Genomic DNA, 20062 nt, shown 5'->3' with positions numbered 1-20062 from the left:
ACGCAAAACTGATTTTTAATTGTAACGTTAAGGGCCTCCTAATGACGATGGAACACTCAAATTCCGTCGAGATTCAATACATCGTCCTCCAGCCGACTTGTCTCCAAGGGGATATTGCTGCCTCGGGCACTTTATCGTCGTTCTTCTGTGAGGCCAGATTTTCGAATCCGACGCAAAATTGAAACGTTCAGGGCCTCCTAATGACGATAGAACATTAATATTGCGTCGAGATTCAATACGTCGTACTCCAGCCGACTTGCCTCCAAGGGGATATTGCTGCCTCGGGCACCATATGGTCCGTCTCCTGTGGGGCTAGATTTTCGAATCCAACGCAAAACTTGTAGTTAATTGTAACGTTTAGGGCCTCCTAATGACGTTGGAACACTAAAATTGCGTCCAGATTCAATACGTCGTTCTCCAGCCGACTTGTCTCCAAGGGGATATTGCTGCTTCTCGCAACTTATGGTCGTGCTCCTTTGAGCCTAGATTTTCGTATCCGACGCGAAACTGATAGTTAATTGTAACGTTCAGGGCCTCCTAATGACGATGGAACACTCAAATTGCGTCGAGATTCAATACATCGTCCTCCAGGCTACTTGTCTACAAGGGGCTATTGCTGCCTCGGGCACCTTGTGGTCGTTCTCCTGTGAGTCTAGATTTTTGAATCCGATGTATAACTGATAGTTAATTGTAACGTTCAGGGCCTCCTAATGACGATGGAACACTAAAATTGCGTCGAGATTCAATACATCGTCCTCCAGCCGATTTGTCCCCAAGGGTTTATTCCTGCCTCCGGCACCTTATGGTCGTTCTACTGTGAGTCTAGATTTTCGAATCCGACGCAAAATTGTAACATTCAGGGCCTCCTAATGACGATAGAACACTAATATGGCGTCGAGATTCAATACGTCGTCCTCCAGCCGACTTGTCTCCAAGGGGATATTGCTGCCTCTGGCACCATATGGTCCGTCTCCTGTAGATCCAGATCCGACGCAAAACGGACTGCCAATTGTAACGTTCAGAGCCTCCTAATGACGATGGAACACTCAAATTGCATCAAGATTCAACACATCGTCCTCCAGCCGACTTGCCTCCGAGGGTCTATTGCTGCCTCTGGCACCTAATGGTCTTGCTCCTGTGAGTCTACATTTTGGAATCCGACGCAAAACTGGTATTTAATTGTAACGTTAAGGGCCTAATAATGACGATGGAACACTCAAATTCCGTCGAGAAATAAATACATCGTCCTCCAGCCGACTTGTCTACAAGGGGATATTGCTGCCTCGGGCACCTTTTGGTCCGCCTCCTGTGAATCTAGATTTTCGAATGCGACGCATAACCGATAGTTAATTGTAACGTTCAGGGCCTCCTAATGACGATGGAACACTCAAATTGCGTCGAGATTCAATACATCGTCCTCCAGTCGACTTGTCTCCATGGGTCTACTGCTACCTCGGTCCCTTTATGGTCGTTCTCCTGTGAGTCAAGATATTCGAATTCGACGCAAAACGGACTGCCAATTGTAAAGTTCAGAACCTCGTAATGACGACGGAACACTCAAATTGCATCGAGATTCAATACATCGTTCTCCAGCCGACTAGTCTCCAAGAGTCTATAGCTGCCTCGGTTCTCCCCTGATTCCACATTTTCGAATGCGACGCAAAACTGATAGTTAATTGTAACGTTCAGGGCCTCCTAATGGCGATGGAACACTCAAATTGCGTCGAGATTCAATACATCGTCCTCCAGCCGACTTGTCTAAAAGGGGATTTTGTTGCCTCGGGCACCTCATCGTCGTTCTTCTGTGAGTCTAGATTTTCGAATCTGACGCAAAACTAATAGTTAATTCTAACGTTCAGGGCCTCCTAATGACGATAGAGCACTCATATTGCGTCGAGATTCTATACGTCGTCCTCAAGCCGACTTGTCCCAAGGGGATATGGTCGTTCTCCTGTGAGTGCAGATATTCGAATCCGACGCAAAACGGACTGCCATTTATATTGTTCAGTACCTCCTAATGACGATGGAACACTCAAATTGAAGCGAGATTCAATTCTCATGCCGACTTGTCTCCGGGGGGCTATTGCTGCCTCGGGCACCTTATGGTAGTTCTCCAGTGAGTCTAGATTTTCGGATCCGACGCATAACTGATAGTTAATTGTAACGTTCAGTGCCTCCTAATGACGATGGAAGACTCAAATTGCGTCGAGATTCAATACATCGTCCTTCAGCCGACTTGTGTCCAAGGGATATTGCTGTCTCGCGCACCTTTTGCTCCGTCTCCTGTGAGTCTAGATTTTCGGATCCGACGCAAAACTGAGGGTTAATTGTAACGTTCATGGCCTCCTAATGACGATGGAACACTCAAACTGCGTCGAGATTCAATACATCGTCCTCCAGCCGACTTGTCTACAAGGGGAAATTGCTGCCTCGGGCACCTTATGTTCCGCCTCCTGTGAGTCTAGATTTTCGAATCCGACGCAAAACTGATGGTTAATTGTAACATTCATGGCCTCCTAATGACGATGGATACTCAAATTGCGTCGAGATTCAATACATCGTCCTCCAGCCGACTTGTCTCCAACGGGATATTGCTGCCTCGGCACCTTATCGTCGTTCTTCTGTGAGTCCAGATTTTCGAATCCGACGCAAAACTGATATTTAATTGTAACGTTCAGCGCCCCCTAATGACGATGGAACACTCAAATTACATCGTGATTCAACACAGCGGCCTCCAGCCGACTTGTTTCCAAGTGTCAATTGCTGCCTGGGGCATCGAATGGTCGTTCTCCTGTGAGTGCAGATATTCGAATCCGACGCAAAACGGACTGCCAATTGTAACGTTCAGAACCTCCTAATGACGATAGAACACCCAAATTGCAACGAGATTAAATCTCATGCCGACTTGTCTCCAAGGGTCTATTGCTGCCTCGGGCACCTAATGGTCAGTCTCCTGTGAGTCTAGATTTTCGAATCCGACGTAAAAATGATAGTTAATTGTAACGTTCACGGACTCCAAATGACGATGGAACACGCAAATTGCGTCGAGATTCAATACATCGTCCTCCAGCCGACTTGTCTACATGGGTCTACTGCTACCTTGGTCACTTTATGGTCGTTCTCCTGTGAGTACAGATATTCGTATCAGACGCAAAACGGACTGCTAATTGTAACGTTCAGAGCCTCCTAATGATGATGGGACAATCAAATAGTGTCGAGATTCAATACATCGTCCTCCAGCCGATTTGTCTCCAAGGGTATATTGCTGACTGTGGCAGCTAATAGTCGTTCTCCTGGGAGTCTAGATTATCTAATCCGACGCAAATATGGTAGTTAATTGTAACGTTTAGGGCCTCCTAATGACGATGGAACACTCGAATTGCATCGAGAGTCAATACATCGTCCTCAATACGACTTGTCTCGAAGGGTCTATTGCTGCCTCGGGCACCTTATGGTCGTTCTCCAGTGAGTCCAGATTTTCGAATCGGATGCAAAACTGATAGTTAATTGTAACGTTCAGGGCTTCCTAATGACGATGGAACACTCAAATTGCGTCGCGATTCAATACATCGTCCTCCAGCCGATTTGTCTCCAAGGGTCCATTGCTGCCTGTGGCACCTAATTGGAGTTCTCCTGGGAGTTTAGATTTTCGAATCCGACGCAAATATGATAATTAATTGTAACGTTCAGGGCCTCCTAATGACGATGGAACACTCGAATTGCATCGAGAGTCAATACATCGTCCTCAAGGCGACTTGTCTCCAAGGGTCTATTGCTGCCTCGGTCACCATATGGTTCGTCTCCTGTGAGTCTAGATTTTCGAATCCGACGAAAAACTTGTAGTTAGTTGTAACGTTCAGGGCCTCCTAATGACGATGGAACACTCGAATTGCATCGAGAGTCAATACATCGTCCTCAAGGCGACTTGTCTCCAAGGGTCTATTGCTGCCTCGGACACCATGTGGTCCGTCTCCTGTGAGTCTAGATTTTCGATTCCGACGCAAAAATGATAGTTAATTGTAACGTTCAGGGACTCCTAATGACGATGGAGCACTCAAATAGCGTCGAGATTCAATACATCATCCTTCAGCCGACTTGTCTACAAGGGGATATTGCTGCCTCGGGCACCTTATGGTCGTTCTCCTGTGACTCTAGATTATCGAATCCGACGCAAATCTGATAGTTAATTGTAACGTTCAGGGCCTCCTAATGACGATGGGACACTCAAACTGCGTAGCGATTCAATTACATCGTCCTCCAGCCGACGTGTCTCCATGGATCTATTGCTACCTCGCTCACCATATGGTCGTTCTCCTGTGAGTGCAGATATTCGATTCCGACGCAAAACGGACTGCCAAATGTAACGTTCAGAACCTCCTAATGACGATGGAACACTCAAATTGCAACGAGATTAAATCTCATGGCGACTTGTCTCCAAGGGTCTATTGCTGCCGCGGGCACCTAATGGTCAGTCTCCTGTGAGTCTAGATTTACGAATCCGACGCAAAAATGATAGTTAATTGTAACGTTCAGGGACTCCTAATGACGAAGGAACTCTCAAATTGCGACGAGATTCAATACATCGTCACCCAGCCCACTTGTCTCCAAGGGTCTAATGCTGCCTTGGGGCACCTTAAGGTCCGCCTCGTGTGAGTCTAGATCTTCGAATCCGACGCAAAATAATGTTCATGGCCTCCTAATGAGGATGTAAGACTCAAATTGCGTCGAGATTGAATACATCGTCCTCCAGCCAACTTGTCTCCAAGCGGATATTGCTGCCTCGGGCACCATATGGTCCGTCCCCTGTGAGGCTAGATTAACGAATCCGACGCATAACTTGTAGTTAATTGTAACGTTCAGGGCCTCCTAATGACGATGGAACACACAAATTGCGTCGAGATTCAATACATCATCCTCCAGCCGGCTTGTCTACAAGGGGATATTGCTGCCTCGGGCATCTTATGGTCGTTCTCCTGTGAGTCTAAATTATCGAATCCGACGTAAAAATGATAGTTAATTGTAACGTTCAGGGACTCCAAATGACGATGGAACACGCATATTGCGTCGAGATTCAATACATCGTCCTCCAGCCGACTTGTCTACATGGGTCTACTGCTACCTTGGTCACTTTATTGTCGTTCTCCTGTGAGTCCAGATATTCGTATCCGACGCAAAACGGACTGCTAATTGTAACGTTCAGAGCCTCCTAATGATAATGGAACAATCAAATAGTGTCGAGATTCAATACATCGTCCTCCAGCCGATTTGTCTCCAAGGGTATATTGCTGCCTGTGGCACCTAATTGTCGTTCTCCTGGGAGTCTAGATTTTCTAATCCGACGCAAATATGATAGTTAATTGTAACGTTCAGGGCCTCCTAATGACGATGGAACACTCGAATTGCATCGAGAGTCAATACATCGTCTTCAATACGACTTGTCTCCAAGGGTCTATTGCTGCCTCGGGCACCTTATGGTCGTTCTCCAGTGAGTCCAGATTTTCGAATCGGATGCAAAACTGATAGTTAATTGTAACGTTCAGGGCTTCCTAATGACGATGTAACACTCAAATTGCGTCGCGATTCAATACATCGTCCTCCAGCCGATTTGTCTCCAAGGGTCCATTACTGCCTGTGGCACCTAATTGACGTTCTCCTAGGAGTCTAGATTTTCGAATCCGACGCAAATATGATAATTAATTGTAACGTTCAGGGCCTCCTAATGACGATGGAACACTCGAATTGCATCGAGAGTCAATACATCGTCCTCAAGGCGACTTGTCTCCAAGGGTCTATTGCTGCCTCGGTCGCCATATGGTTCGTCTCCTGTGAGTCTAGATTTTCGAATCCGACGAAAAACTTGTAGTTAATTGTAACGTTCAGGGCCTCCTAATGACGATGGAACACTCAAATTGTGTCGAGGTTCAATACATCGTCCACTCGCCGACTTGTCTCCAACGGGATATTGCTGCCTCGGGCACCATGTGGTCTGTCTCCTGTGAGTCTAGATTTTCGAATACGACGCAAAAATGATAGTTAATTGTAACGTTCAGGGACTCCTAATGACGAAGGAACACTCAAATTGCGTCGAGATTCAATACATCGTCCCCCAACCCACTTGTCTCCAAGGGTCTATTGCTGCCTCCTGCACCTTATAGTCGTTCTCTTGTGAGTCTAGATTTTCGGATCCGACGCATAACTGATAGTTAATTGCAACGATCAGCGCCTCCTAATGACGATAGAACACTCAATTTGCGTCGAGATTCAATACATCGTCCTCCAGCCGACTTGTCTACAAGGGGATATTGCTGCCTCGGGCACCTTATGTCCCGCCTCCTGTGAGTCTACATTTTCGAACCCGACGCAAAACTAATTTTTAATTGTAACGTTCATGACCTCCTAATGAGGATGAAAGACTCAAATTGCGTCGAGATTCAATACATCGTCCTCCAGCCGACTTGTCTATAAGGGGATATTGCTGCCTCGGGCACCTTATCGTCGTATTTCTCTGAGTCTAGATTTTCGAATTCGACGCAAAAACTAATAGTTAATTGTAACGTTCAGGGCCTCCTAATGACGATAGAACACTCAAATTGCTTCGAGATTCAATACGTCGTCCTCCAGCCGACCTGTCTCCAAGGGGATATTGCTGCCTCGGGCTCCATATTGTCCGTCTCCTGTGAGTCTAGATTTTCGAATCCGACACAAAACTGATATTTAATAGTAACGTTATGGGCTTCCTAATGACGATGGAACACTAAAATTGCGTCGAGATTCAATACATCGTCCTCCAGCTAACTTGTCTCCAAGCGGATATTGCTGCCTCGGGCACCATATGGTCCGTCCCCTGTGAGTCTAGATTAATGAATCCGACGCATAACTTGTAGTTAATTCTAACGTTCACTGCCTCCTAATGACGATGGAACACTCAAATTGCGTCGAGATTCAATACATCATCCTTCAGCCGACTTGTCTCCAAGGGGATATTGCTGCCTCGGGCACCTTATGGTCGTTCTCCTGTGAGTCTGGATTATCGAATCCGACGCAAATCTGATAGTTAATTGTAACGTTCAGGGCCTCCTAATGACGATGGGACACTCAAATTGCGTAGCGATTCAATCACATCGTCCTCCAGCCGACTTGTCTCCATGGATCTATTGCTACCTCGCTCACCATATGGTCGTTCTCCTGTGAGTGCAGATATTCGATTCCGACGCAAAACGGACTGCCAATTGTAACGTTCAGAACCTCCTAATGACGATGGAACACTCAAATTGCAACGAGATTAAATCTCATGCCGACTTGTCTCCAAGGGTCTATTGCTGCCGCGGGCACCTAATGGTCAGTCTCCTGTGAGTCTAGATTTTCGAATCCGACGCAAAATAATTTTTAATTGTAATGTTCATGGCCTCCTAATGAGGATGTAAGACTCAAATTGCGTCGAGATTCAATACATCGTCCTCCAGCCAACTTGTCTCCAAGCGGATATTGCTGCCTCGGGCACCATATGGTCCGTCCCCTGTGAGGCTAGATTAACGAATCCGACGCATAACTTGTAGTTAATTGTAACGTTCAGCGCCTCCTAATGACGATGGAACACTCAAATTGCGTCGAGATTCAATACATCATCCTCCAGCCGACTTGTCTACAAGGGTACATTGCTGCCTCGGGCATCTTATGGTCGTTCTCCTGTGAGTCTAGATTATCGAATCCGACGCAAATCTGATAGTTAATTGTAACGTTCAGGGCCTCCTAATGACGATGGGACACTCAAATTGCGTAGCGATTCAATACATCGTCCTCCAGCCGATTTGTCTCCATGGATCTATTGCTACCTCGCTCACCTTATGGTCGTTCTCCTGTGAGTGCAGATATTCAATTCCGACGCAAAACGGACTGCCAATTGTAACGTTCAGAACCTCCTATGACGATGGAACACTCAAATTGCATCGAGATTCAATACAGCGTTCGCCAGCCGGCTTGTCTCCAAGGGTCTATTGCTGCCTCGGGCACCAAATGGTCCGTCTCCTGTGAGTCTAGATTTTCGAATACGACGCCAAAATGATAAATAATTGTAACGTTCAGGGACTCCAAAAGACGATGGAACACTCGAATTGCGTCGAGATTTAATACACCGGCTCCCAGCCTGCTTGTCTTCAAGGTGATATTGCTGCCTCTGACACCTTATGGTCGTTCTACTGTGAGTCTAGATTTTCGAATCCGACGTGAAACTGATAGTTATTTGTAACGTTCAGGGCCTCCTAATGACGATGGAACAATGAAATTGTGTCGAGACTCAATACATCGTCCTCTAGCCGACTTGTCCACAAGGGGATATTGCTGCATCGGGCACCTTATGGTCCGCCTCCTGTGAGTCTAGATTTTCGAATCCGACGCAAAACTGATGGTTAATTGTAACGTTCATGGCCTCCTAATGACGATGGAACACTCAAATTGCGTAGAGATTCAATACATCGTCCTCCAGCCGACTTGTCTCCAAGGGGATTTTGCTGCCTCGGCACCTTATTGTCGTTCTTCTGTGAGTTTAGGTTTTCGAATCCGACGCAAAACTAATAGTTAATTGTAACGTTCAGGGCCTCCTAATGACGACAGAACACTCAAATTGCGTCGAGATTCAAAACGTCGTCCTCCAGCCGACTTGTCTCCAAGGGGATATTTCTGCCTCGGGCACCATATGTCCGTCCCCTGTGAGTCTAGATTAACGAATCCGACGCATAACTTGTAGCTAATTGTAACGTTAATGGCCTCCTAATGACGATAGAAAACTCAAATTGCGTCGAGATTCAATACATCGTCCTCCAGCCGACTTGTCTCCAAGGGGATATTGCTGACTCGGCACCTTATCGTCGTTCTTCTGTGAGTCTAGATTTTCGAATCCGACGCAAAACTGATATTTAATTGCAACGTTAAGGGCTTTCTAATGAAGATGGAACACTAAAATTGCGTTGAGATTTAATACATCGGCTCCCAGCCGGCTTGTCTTCAAGGAGATATTACTGCTTCGGACACCTTATGGTCGTTCTACTGTGAGTCTAGAATTTCGAATCCGACGTGAAACTGATAGTTAATTGCAACATTCAGCGCCCCCTAATGACGATGGAACACTCAAATTTCGTCGTGATTCAACACAGCGGCCACCAGCCGACTTGTATCCAAGTGTCTATTGCTGCCTGGGGCATCGAATGGTCGTTCTCCTGTGAGTCTAGATTTTCGAATCCAACGCATAACTGATAGTTAATTGTAACGTTCATGGCCTCCTAATGACGATGGACACTGAAATTGTGTCGAGATTCAATACATCGTCCTCCAGCCGACTTGTCTCCAAGGGGATATTGCTGCCTCGGGCACCTTATGGTCCGCGTCCTGTGAGTCTAGATTTTCGAATCCGACGCAAAACTGATGGTTAATTGTAACGTTCATGGCCTCCTAATGACGATGGAACACTCAATTTGCGTCGAGATTCAATACATCGTCCTCCACCCGACTTGTCTCCAAGGGGATATTGCTGCCTCGGCAACTTATCGTCGTTCTTCTGTGAGTCTAGATTTTCGAATCCGACGCAAACCTAATAGTTAATTGTAACATTCAGGGCCTCCTAATGACGATGGGACACTCAAATTGAGTAGCGATTCAATACAGCGTCCTCCAGCCGATTTGTCTCCATGGATCTATTGCTACCTCGCTCACCTTATGGTCGTTCTCCTGTGAGTGCAGATATTCAATTCCGACGCAAAACGGACTGCCAATTGTAACGTTCAGAACCTCCTAATGACGATGGAACACTCAAATTGCATCGAGATTCAATACAGCGTTCTCCAGCCGGCTTGTCTCCAAGGGTCTATTGCTGCCTCGGGCACCTAATGGTCCGTCTCCTGTGAGTCTACAATTTCGAATACGACGCCAAAATGATAATTAATTGTAACGTTCAGGGACTCCAAAAGACGATGGAACACTCAAATTGCGTCGAGATTTAATACATCGGCTCCCAGCCTGCTTGTCTTCAAGGTGATATTGCTGCCTCTGACACCTTATGGTCGTTCTACTGTGAGTCTAGATTTTCGATTCCGACGTGAAACTGATTGTTAATTGTAACGTTCAGGGCCTCCTAATGACGATGGAACACTGAAATTGTGTCGAGACTCAATACATCGTCCTTCAGCCGACTTGTCTCCAAGCGTCCATTGCTGCCTCGGGCACCTTATGGTCCTTCTCCTGTGAGTCTACAATTTCGAATGCGACACATAACTGATAGTTAATTGTAACGTTCAGGGCCTCCTAATGACAATGGAACACTCAAATTGCGTCGAGATTCAATCCATCGTCCTCCAGCCGACTTGTCTCCGAAGGGATATTGCTGTTTCGGGCACCTTACGCTCCGTCTCACGTGAGACTAGATTTTAGAATCCGACGCCAAACTGATGGTTAATTGTAACGTTCATGGCCTCCTAATGACGATGGAACACTCAAATTGCGTCGATATTCAATACATCGTCCTCCAGCCGACTTGTCTACGATGGGATATTGCTGCCTCGGACACCTTATGGTCCGCCTCCTGTGAGTCTAGATTTTCGAATCCGACGCAAAACTGATGGTTAATTGTAACGTTCATGGCCTCCTAATGACGATGGAACACTCAAATTGCGTTGAGATTCAATACATCGTCCTCCAGCCGACTTGTCTCCAAGGGGATATTGCTGCCTCGGCACCTTATAGTCGTTCTTCTTTGAGTCTAGGTTTCCGAATCCGACGCAAAACTAATAGTTAATTGTAACGTTCAGGGCCTCCTAATGGCGATAGAACACTCAAATTGCGTCGAGATTCAATACGTCGTCCTCCAGCCGACTTGTCTCCAAGGGGATATTGCTGCCTCGGGCACCATATGGTCCGTCTCCAGTGAGTCTAGATTAACGAATCCGACGCATAACTTATAGTTAATTGTAACGTTCATGGCCTCCTAATGACGATGGAAAACTCAAATTGCGTCGAGATTCAATACATCGTCCTCCAGCCAACTTGTCTCCAAGGTGATATTGCTGCCTCGGCACCTTATCGTCGTTCTTCTGTGAGTCTAGATTTTTGAATCCGACGCAAAACTGATATTTAATTGTAACGTTAAGGACTTCTTAACGACGATGGAACACTAAAATTGCGTCGAGATTCAATACATCGGCTCCCAGCCGGCTTGTCTACAAGGAGATATAACTGCCTCGGACACCTTATGGTCGTTCTACTGTGAGTCTAGAATTTCGAATCCGACGTGAAACTGATAGTTAATTGCAACATTCAGCGCCCCCTAATGACGATGGAACACTCAAATTGCGTCGTGATTCAGTACATCGTCCTCGCGCCGACTTGTCTCCAAGGGTCTATTGCTGCCTGTGGCACCTATTTGTCGTACTCCTGGGAGTCTAGATTTTCGAATCCGACGCAAAACTTGTAGTTAATTTTAACGTTCAGGGCCTCCTAATGGCGATGGAACACTCATATTGCGTCGAGATTCAATACATCGTCGTCGCGCCGACTTGTCTCCAACGGGATATTGCTGCCTCGGGCACCATGTGGTCCGTCTCCTGTGAGTCTAGATTTTCAAATCCGACACAAAACTGATATTTAATTGTAACGTTAGAGGCTTCCTAACGACGATGGAACACTAAAATTGCGTCGAAATTCATTACATCGTCTTCCAGCCAACTTGTCTCCATTCGGATATTGCTGCCTCGGGCACCATATGGTCCGTCCCGTGTGAGTCTAGATTAACGAATACGACGCATAACTTGTAGTTAATTGTAACGTTCAGGGCCTCCTAATGACGATGGAACACTCAAATTGCTTCGAGATTCAATACATCATCCTCCAGCTAACATGTCTACAAGGGGATGCTGCTGCCTCGGGCACCTTATGGTCGTTCTCCTGTGAGTCTAGATTTTCGAATCCGACGCCAAAATGATAATTAATTGTAACGTTCAGGGACTCCAAAAGACGATGGAACACTCAAATTGCGTCGAGATTTAATACATCGGCTCCCAAACTGCTTGTCTTCAAGGTGATACTGCTGCCTCTGACACCTTATGGTCGTTCTACTGTGAGTCTAGATTTTCGAATCCGACGTGAAACTGATACTTAATTATATCGTTCAGGGCCTCCTAATGACGATGGAACACTGAAATTGTGTCGAGATTCAATACATCGTCCTTCAGCCGACTTGTCTCCAAGCGTCCATTGCTGCCTCGGGCTCGTTATGGTCGTTCTCCTGTGAGTCTACATTTTCGATTTCGACACATAACTGATTGTTAATTGTAACGTTCAGGGCCTCCTAATAACGTTGGAACACTCAAATTGCGTCGAGATTCATTACATCGTCCTCCAGCCGACTTGTTTCAAAGGGTCTATTGCTGCCTCGGGCACCTTATGCTCCGTCTCCTGTGAGTCTAGATTTTTGAATCCGACGCAAAACTGGTGGTTAATTGTAACGTTCATGGCCTCCTAATGATGATGGAACACTCAAATTGCGTCGAGATTCAATACATCGTGCTCCAGCCGACTTGTCTCCAAGGGCATATTGCTGCCTCGGCACCTTATCGTCGTGCTTCTGTGAGTCTAGGTTTTCGAATCCGACGCAAAACTAATAGTTAACTGTAACGTTCAGGGCCTAATAATGACGATAGAACACTCAAATTGCGTCGAGATTCAATACGTCGTCCTCCAGCCGACTTGTCTCCAAGGGGATATTGCTGCCTCGGGCACCATATGTCCGTCCCCTGTGAGTCTAGATTAACGAATTCGGCGCATAACTTGTAGTTAATTGTAAAGTTAATGGCCTCCTAATGACGATGGGAAACTCAAATTTCGTCGAGATTCAATACATCGTCCTCCAGCCGACTTGTCTCCAAGGGGATATTGCTGCCTCGGCACCTTATCGTCGTTCTTCTGTGAGTCTAGATTTTCGAATCCGACGCAAAACTGATATTTAATTGCAACGTTCATGGCCTTCTAATGAAGATGGAACACTAAAATTGCGTCGAGATTCAATACATCGGCTCCCAGCCGGCTTGTCTTGAAGGAGATATTACTACTTCGGACACCTTATGGTCGCGCTACTGTGAGTCTAGAATTTCGAATCCGACATGAATCTGATAGTTAATTGCAACATTCAGCGCCCCCTAATGACGATGGAACACTCAAATTGCGTCGTGATTCAACACAGCGGCCTCCAGCCGACTTGTCTCCAAGTGTCTATTGCTGCCTGGGGCATCGAATGGTCGTTCTCCTGTGAGTCTAGATTTTCGAATCCAACGCATAACTGATAGTTAATTGTAACGTTCATGGCCTCCTAATGACGATGGAACACTGAAATTGTGTCTAGATTCAATACATCGTCCTCCAGCCGACTTGTCTCCAAGGGGATATTGCTGCCTCGGGCACCTTATGGTCCGCGTCCTGTGAGTCTAGATTTTCGAATCCGACGCAAAACTGATGGTTAATTGTAACGTTCATGGCCTCCTAATGACGATGGAACACTCAAATTGCGTCGAGATTCAATACGTCGTCCTCCAGCCGACTTGTCTCCAAGGGCATGTTGCTGCCTCGGGCACCACATGTCCGTCCCCTGTGAGTCTAGATTAACGAATCCGACGCATAACTTGTAGTTAATTGTAACATTAATGGCCTCCTAATGACGATGGAAAACTCAAATTGCGTCGAGAATCAATACATCGTCCTCCACCCGACTTGTCTCCAAGGGGATATTGCTGCCTCGGGCACCTTATGGTCGTTCTCCTGTGAGTCTCGATTTTCGGGTCCGACGCATAACTGATAGTTAATTGTAACGTTCAGCGCCTCCTAATGACGATAGAACACTCAATTTGCGTCGAGATTCAATACATCGTCCTCCAGCCGACTTTTCTACAAGGGGATATTGCTGCCTCGGGCACCTTATGGTCCGCCTCCTGTGAGTCTAGATTTTCGAATCCGACGCAAAACTAATTTTTAATTGTAACGTTCATGGCCTCCTAATGAGGATGAAAGACTCAAATTGCGTTGAGATTCAATACATCGTCCTCCAGCCGACTTGTCTCCAAGGGGATATTGCTGCCTCGGGCACCTTATCGTCGTTTTTCTGTGAGTCTAGATTTTCGAATTCGACGCAAAACTAATAGTTAATTGTTACGTTCAGGGCCTCCTAATGACGATAGAACACTCAAATTGCGTCGAGATTCAATACGTCGTCCTCCAGCCGACTTGTTTCCAAGGGGATATTGCTGCCTCGGGCAGCATATTGTCCGTCTCCTGTGAGTCTAGATTTTCGAATCCGACACAAAACTGATATTTAATTGTAACGTTAAGGGCTTCCTAATGACGATGGAACACTAAAATTGCGTCGAGATTCAATACATCGTCCTCCAGCCAACTTGTCTAAAAACGGATATTGCTGCCTCGGGCACCATATGGTCCGTCCCCTGTGAGTCTAGATTAACGAATCCGACGCATAACTTGTAGTTAATTGTAACTTTCAGGGCCTCCTAATGACAATGGAACACTCAAATTGCGTCGAGATTCAATACATCATTCTTCAGCCGACTTGTCTACAAGGGGATATTGCTGCCTCGGGCACCTTATGGTCGTTCTCCTGTGAGTCTAGATTATCGAATCCGACGCAAATCTGATAGTTAATTGTAACGTTCAGGGCCTCCTAATGACGATGGGACACTCAAATTGCATCGAGATTCAATACATCGTTCTCCAGCCGACTTGTCTCCAAGGGTCTATTGCTGCCTCGGGCACCTAATGGTCCGTCTCCTGTGTCACTAGATTTTCGAATCCGACGCCAAAATGATAACTAATTGTAACGTTCAGGGACTCCAAAAGACGATGGAACACTCAAATTGCGTCGAGAGTTAATACATCGGCTCCCAGCCGGCATGTCTTGAAGGTGATATTGCTGCCTCGGACACCTTATGGTCGTTCTACTATGAGTCTAGATTTTCGAATCTGACGTGAAACTGATAGTTAATTGTAAAGTTCAGGGCCTCCTAATGACGATGGAACACTCAAATTGCGTCGAGATTCAATACATCGTCCTCCAGCCGACTTGTCTCCATGGGTCTATTGCTACCTCGCTCACCTTATGGTCGTTCTCCTGTGAGTGCAGCAATTCGAATCCGCCGCAAAACGGACTGCCAATTGTAACGTTCAGATCCACCCAATGACGATGGAACACTCAAATTGCAACGAGATTAAATCCCATGCCGACTTGTCTCCAAGGGTCTATTGCTGCCTCGGGCACCTAATGTTCAGTCTCCTGTGAGTCTAGATTTCCGAATCCGACGTAAAAATGATAGTTAATTGCAACGTTCAGGGCTTCCTAAAGACGATGGAACACTCAAATTTCGCCGACATTCAATACATCGTCCTCCAGCCGACTTGTCTCCACGGGGATATTGCTGACTCGGACACCTTATGGTCGTTCTCCTGTGAGTCTAGATTTTAGAATCAGACGCATAACTGATAGTTAATTGTAACGTTCAGGGCCTCCTAAGGACGATGGAACACTCAAATTGCGTCGAGATTTAATACATCGGCCTCAAGCCGACTTGTCTTCAAGGTGATATTTTGTTGCCTCGGGCACCTTATGGTCGTTCTCCAGTGACTCTAGATTTTCGAATCGGACGCAAAACAGACTGCTAATTGTAACGTTCAGAGCCTCCTAATGATGATGGAACACTCAAATTGTGTCGAGATTCAATACATCGTCCTCCAGCCGATTTGTCTCCAAGGGTCTATTGCTGCCTGTGGCACCTAATTGTCGTTCTCCTGGTAGTCTAGATTTTCGAATCCGACGCAAATATGATAGTTAATTGTAACGTTCAGGGCCTCCTAATGACGATGGAACACTCGAATTACATCGAGAGTCAATACATCGTCCTCAAAGCGACTTGTCTCCAACTGTCTATTGTTGCCTCGGGCACCTTATGGTCGTTCTCCCGTGAGTCCAGATTTTCGAATCCGACGCAAAACTGATATTTAATTGTAACGTTAAGGGATTGCTAATGACGATGGAACACTCAAATTCTGTCGACATTCAATACGTCGTCCTCCAGCTGACTTGTCTCCAAGGGGATCTTGCTGAATCGGGCACCATATGGTCCGTCTCCCGTGAGTCTAGATTTTCGAATCCGACTTAGAACTGATATTTAATTGTAACGTTAAGGGCTTCCTAATGACAATGGAACACTCAAATTGCGTCGACATTCAATACTTCGTCCTGCAGCTGACTTGTCTCCAAGGGGATATTGTTGCCTCGGGCACCATATGGTCCGTCCCCTGTGAGTCTAGATTAACGAATCCGACGCATAACTTGTAGTTAATTGTAACGTTCAGGGCCTCCTAATGTTGATGGAACACTCAAATTGCGTCGAGATTCGATACATCGTTCTCCAGCCGACCTGTCTACAAGGGGATATTGCTGCCTCGGGCACCTTTTGGTCGGTCTCCTGTGAGTCTAGATTATCGAATCCGACGCAAATCTGATAATTAATTGTAACGTTCAGGGCCTCCAATTGACGATGGAACACTCAAATTGCGTAGCGATTCAATACATCGTCCTCCAGCCGGCTTGTCTCCATGGGTCTATTGCTACCTCGCTCACCTTATGGTCGTTCTCCTGTGAGTGCAGATATTCGAATCCGACGCAAAACGGACCGCCAGTTGTATCGTTCAGAACCTCCTAATGACGATGGAACACTCAAATTGCAACGAGACTAAGTCTCATGCCGACTTGTCTTCTAGGGTCTATTGCTGCCTCGGGCATCTAATTGTCCGTCTCCTGTGGGTCTAGATTTTTGAATCCGACGCAAAACTTGTAGTTAATTGTAACGTTCAGAGCCTCCTAATGACGATGGAACACTCAAATTGCGTCGAGATTCAATACATCGTCCTCCAGGCGACTTGTCTACAAGGGTCTATTGCTGCCTCGGGCACCTTATGGACAGTCTCCTGTGAGTCCAAATTTTCGAATCCGACGCATAACTGATAGTTAATTGTAACGTTCAGGGCATCCTAATGACGATGGAACACTCAAATTGCGTCGAGATTCAATACATCGTTCTCCAGCCGACTTGTCTCCAAGGGGATATCGCTGCTTCGGGCACCATATGGTCCGTCGACGGTGATTCTACATTTTCGAATCCGACGCAAAACTGATAGTTAATTGTAACGTTCAGGGTCTCCTAAAGACGATGGAACACTCAAATTGCGTCGCGATCCAATACAACGTCTTCCAGCCTACTTGTCTCCAATTGTCTATTGCTGCCTCGGTCACCTTATGATCGCGCTCCTGTAAGTCTAGATTTTCGAACCCGACGAAAAATTAATAGTTAGTTGTAACGTTCAGGGCCTCCTAATGACGATGGAACACTCAAATTGCGTCGAGATTCAATACATCGTCCTCCAGCCGACTTGTCTGCATGGGGATATTGCTGCCTCGGGCACCTTATGGTCGTTCTGCAGTGAGTCTAGATTTTCGAATCCGCCGCGAAATTAATTGTTAATTGTAACGATCAGGGCTTCCTAATGACGATGGAACACTCAAATTCCGTCGAGATTCAATACATCGGCCTCCAGCCGACTTGTGTTCAAAATGGTTCAAATAGCTCTGAGCACTATGGGCCTCAACTGCTGAGGTTATTAGTCCCCTAGAACTTAGAACTAGTTAAACCTAACTAACCTAAGGTCATCACAAACATCCATGCCCGAGGCAGGATTCGAACCTGCGACCGTAGCGCGACTTGTGTTGAAGGGGACATTGCTGCCTCGGGCACCATATGGTCCGTCTCCTGTGAGTCTAGATTTTCGATTCCGATTCGATACTGATAGTTAATTGTAACGTTCAGGGCCTCCTAATGACGATGGAACACTTGAATTGCGTCTAGAGTCAATACGTCGTCCTACAGCCTAGTTGTCCACCAGGGGTTATTGCTGCCTCCGGCTCCAGGTGGTCCGTCTCCTGTTAGTCTAGATTTTCGAATCAGCCGCAAAAATGATAGATAATTGTAACGTTCACTGCCTCCTAATGACGATGGAACACCCAACTTGCGTCGAGATTCAATACATCGGCCTCCAGTCGACATGTCTCCAAGGGTTTATTGCTGCCTCGGGCACCTTATGGTCGTCCTCCTATGAGTCTAGATTTTCGAATCCGACGCATAACTGATAGTTAATTGAAACGTTCAGCGCCTCCTGATGTCGATGGTGCACTCAAATTGCGTCGTGATTCAATACATCGTCCTCCAGCCGACTTGTCTCCAAGGAAATATTGCTGCCTCAGGCACCATATGGTCCGTCTCCTGTGAGTCTAGATTTTCGAATCCGACGCATAACTGATAGTTAATTGAAACGTTCAGCGCCTCCTAATGACGATGGAACACTCAAATTGCGTCGACATTCATTACATCGTCCTCCAGCCGACTTGTCTCCAAGGGATTTTGCTGCCTCGGGCTCCTTATGGTCGTTCTCCAGTGACTATAAATTTTAGAATCCAACGCAAAACTGATACTTAACTGTAATGGTCAGGGCCTCCTAATGACGATGGAACACTCAAATTGCGTCGAGATTCAATACATCGTCCATCAGCCGACTTGTCTCCAAGGGTCTATCGCTGCCTCGGGCACCTTATGGTAGTCCTCCTGTGAGTCTAGATTTTCGAATCCGACGCAAAACTGATTGTTAATTGTAACGTTCAGGGCCTCCTAATAACGTTGGAACACTCAAATTGCGTCGAGATTCATTACATCGTCCTCCAGCCGACTTGTTTCAAAGGGGATATTGCTGCGTCGGGCACCATATGGTCCGTCTCCTGTGATTCTAGATTTTCGAATCCGACGCATAACCGATAGTTAATTGAAACGTTCAGCGCCTGCTATTGACGATGGAGCACACAAATTGCGTCGATATTCAATACATCGTCCTTCAGCCGACCTGTCTCCTAGAGTCTATTGCTGCCTCGGGCACCATATGGTCCGTCTCCATTGAGTCTAGATTTTGGAATTCGACGAAAAACTGATTGTTAATTGTAACATTCAGGGCCTCCTAATTACGATGGAACACTCAATTTGCGTCGCGATCCAATATATCGTCCTCCAGCCGACTTGTCTCCAAGGTCTATTGCAGCCTAGGGCAGCTTATGATCGTTCTCCTGTGACTCTAGATTTTCGAATCCGACACAAAACTGATATGTAATTGTAACGTTCCGGGCCTCCTAATGGCGATGGCACCTTATTGTCGATCTTATGTGAGTCTAGATTTTAGAATCCGACGCAAAACTTGTAGTTAATTGTAACGTTCAGAGCCTCCTAACGATGATGGAACACTCAAATTGCGTCGAGATTCAATACATCGTCCTCCAGCCGACTTGCCTCCAAGGGGATATCGCTGCCTCGGGCACCACATTGTCCGTCGACGGTGATTCTACATTTTCGAACCCGACACAAAACAGAGAGTTAATTGTAACGTTCAGGGCATCCTAATGACGATGGAACACTCAAATTGCGTCGCGATTAAATACATCGTCCTCCAGCGGACTGGTCTCCAAGGGGATATTGCTGCCTCGGGCACCATACGGTCCGTCTTCAGTGAGTCTAGATTTTCGAATCAGACGAAAAAATGATAGTTAATTGTAACATTCAAGGCCTCCTAATGAGGATAGAACATTCAAATTGCGTCGTGATCCAATACATCGTACTCCAGCCGACTTGTCTCCAATTGTCTATTGCTGCCTCGGGCACCTGATGGTCGTTCTCCTGTGAGTCTCGATTTTCGATTCCGACGCAAAACTGATAGTTAATTGTAGCGTTCAAGGTCTCCAAATGACGATGGAACACTCAAATTGCGTCGAGAGTCAATACGTCGCCCTCCAGCCTAGTTGTCTACAAGGGGTTATTGCTGCCTCGGGCTCTATGTGGTCCGTCTCCTTTTAGCCTCGAATTTCGAACCAGACGCAAAAATGATAGTTAATTGTAACGTTCACGGCCTCCTAATAACGATGGAACAC

Source organism: Schistocerca americana, chromosome 4 (assembly GCF_021461395.2).
Source record: "Schistocerca americana isolate TAMUIC-IGC-003095 chromosome 4, iqSchAmer2.1, whole genome shotgun sequence".
In the NCBI taxonomy this organism is placed as follows: domain Eukaryota; kingdom Metazoa; phylum Arthropoda; class Insecta; order Orthoptera; family Acrididae; genus Schistocerca; species Schistocerca americana.
This window is presented reverse-complemented; position numbering follows the sequence as displayed.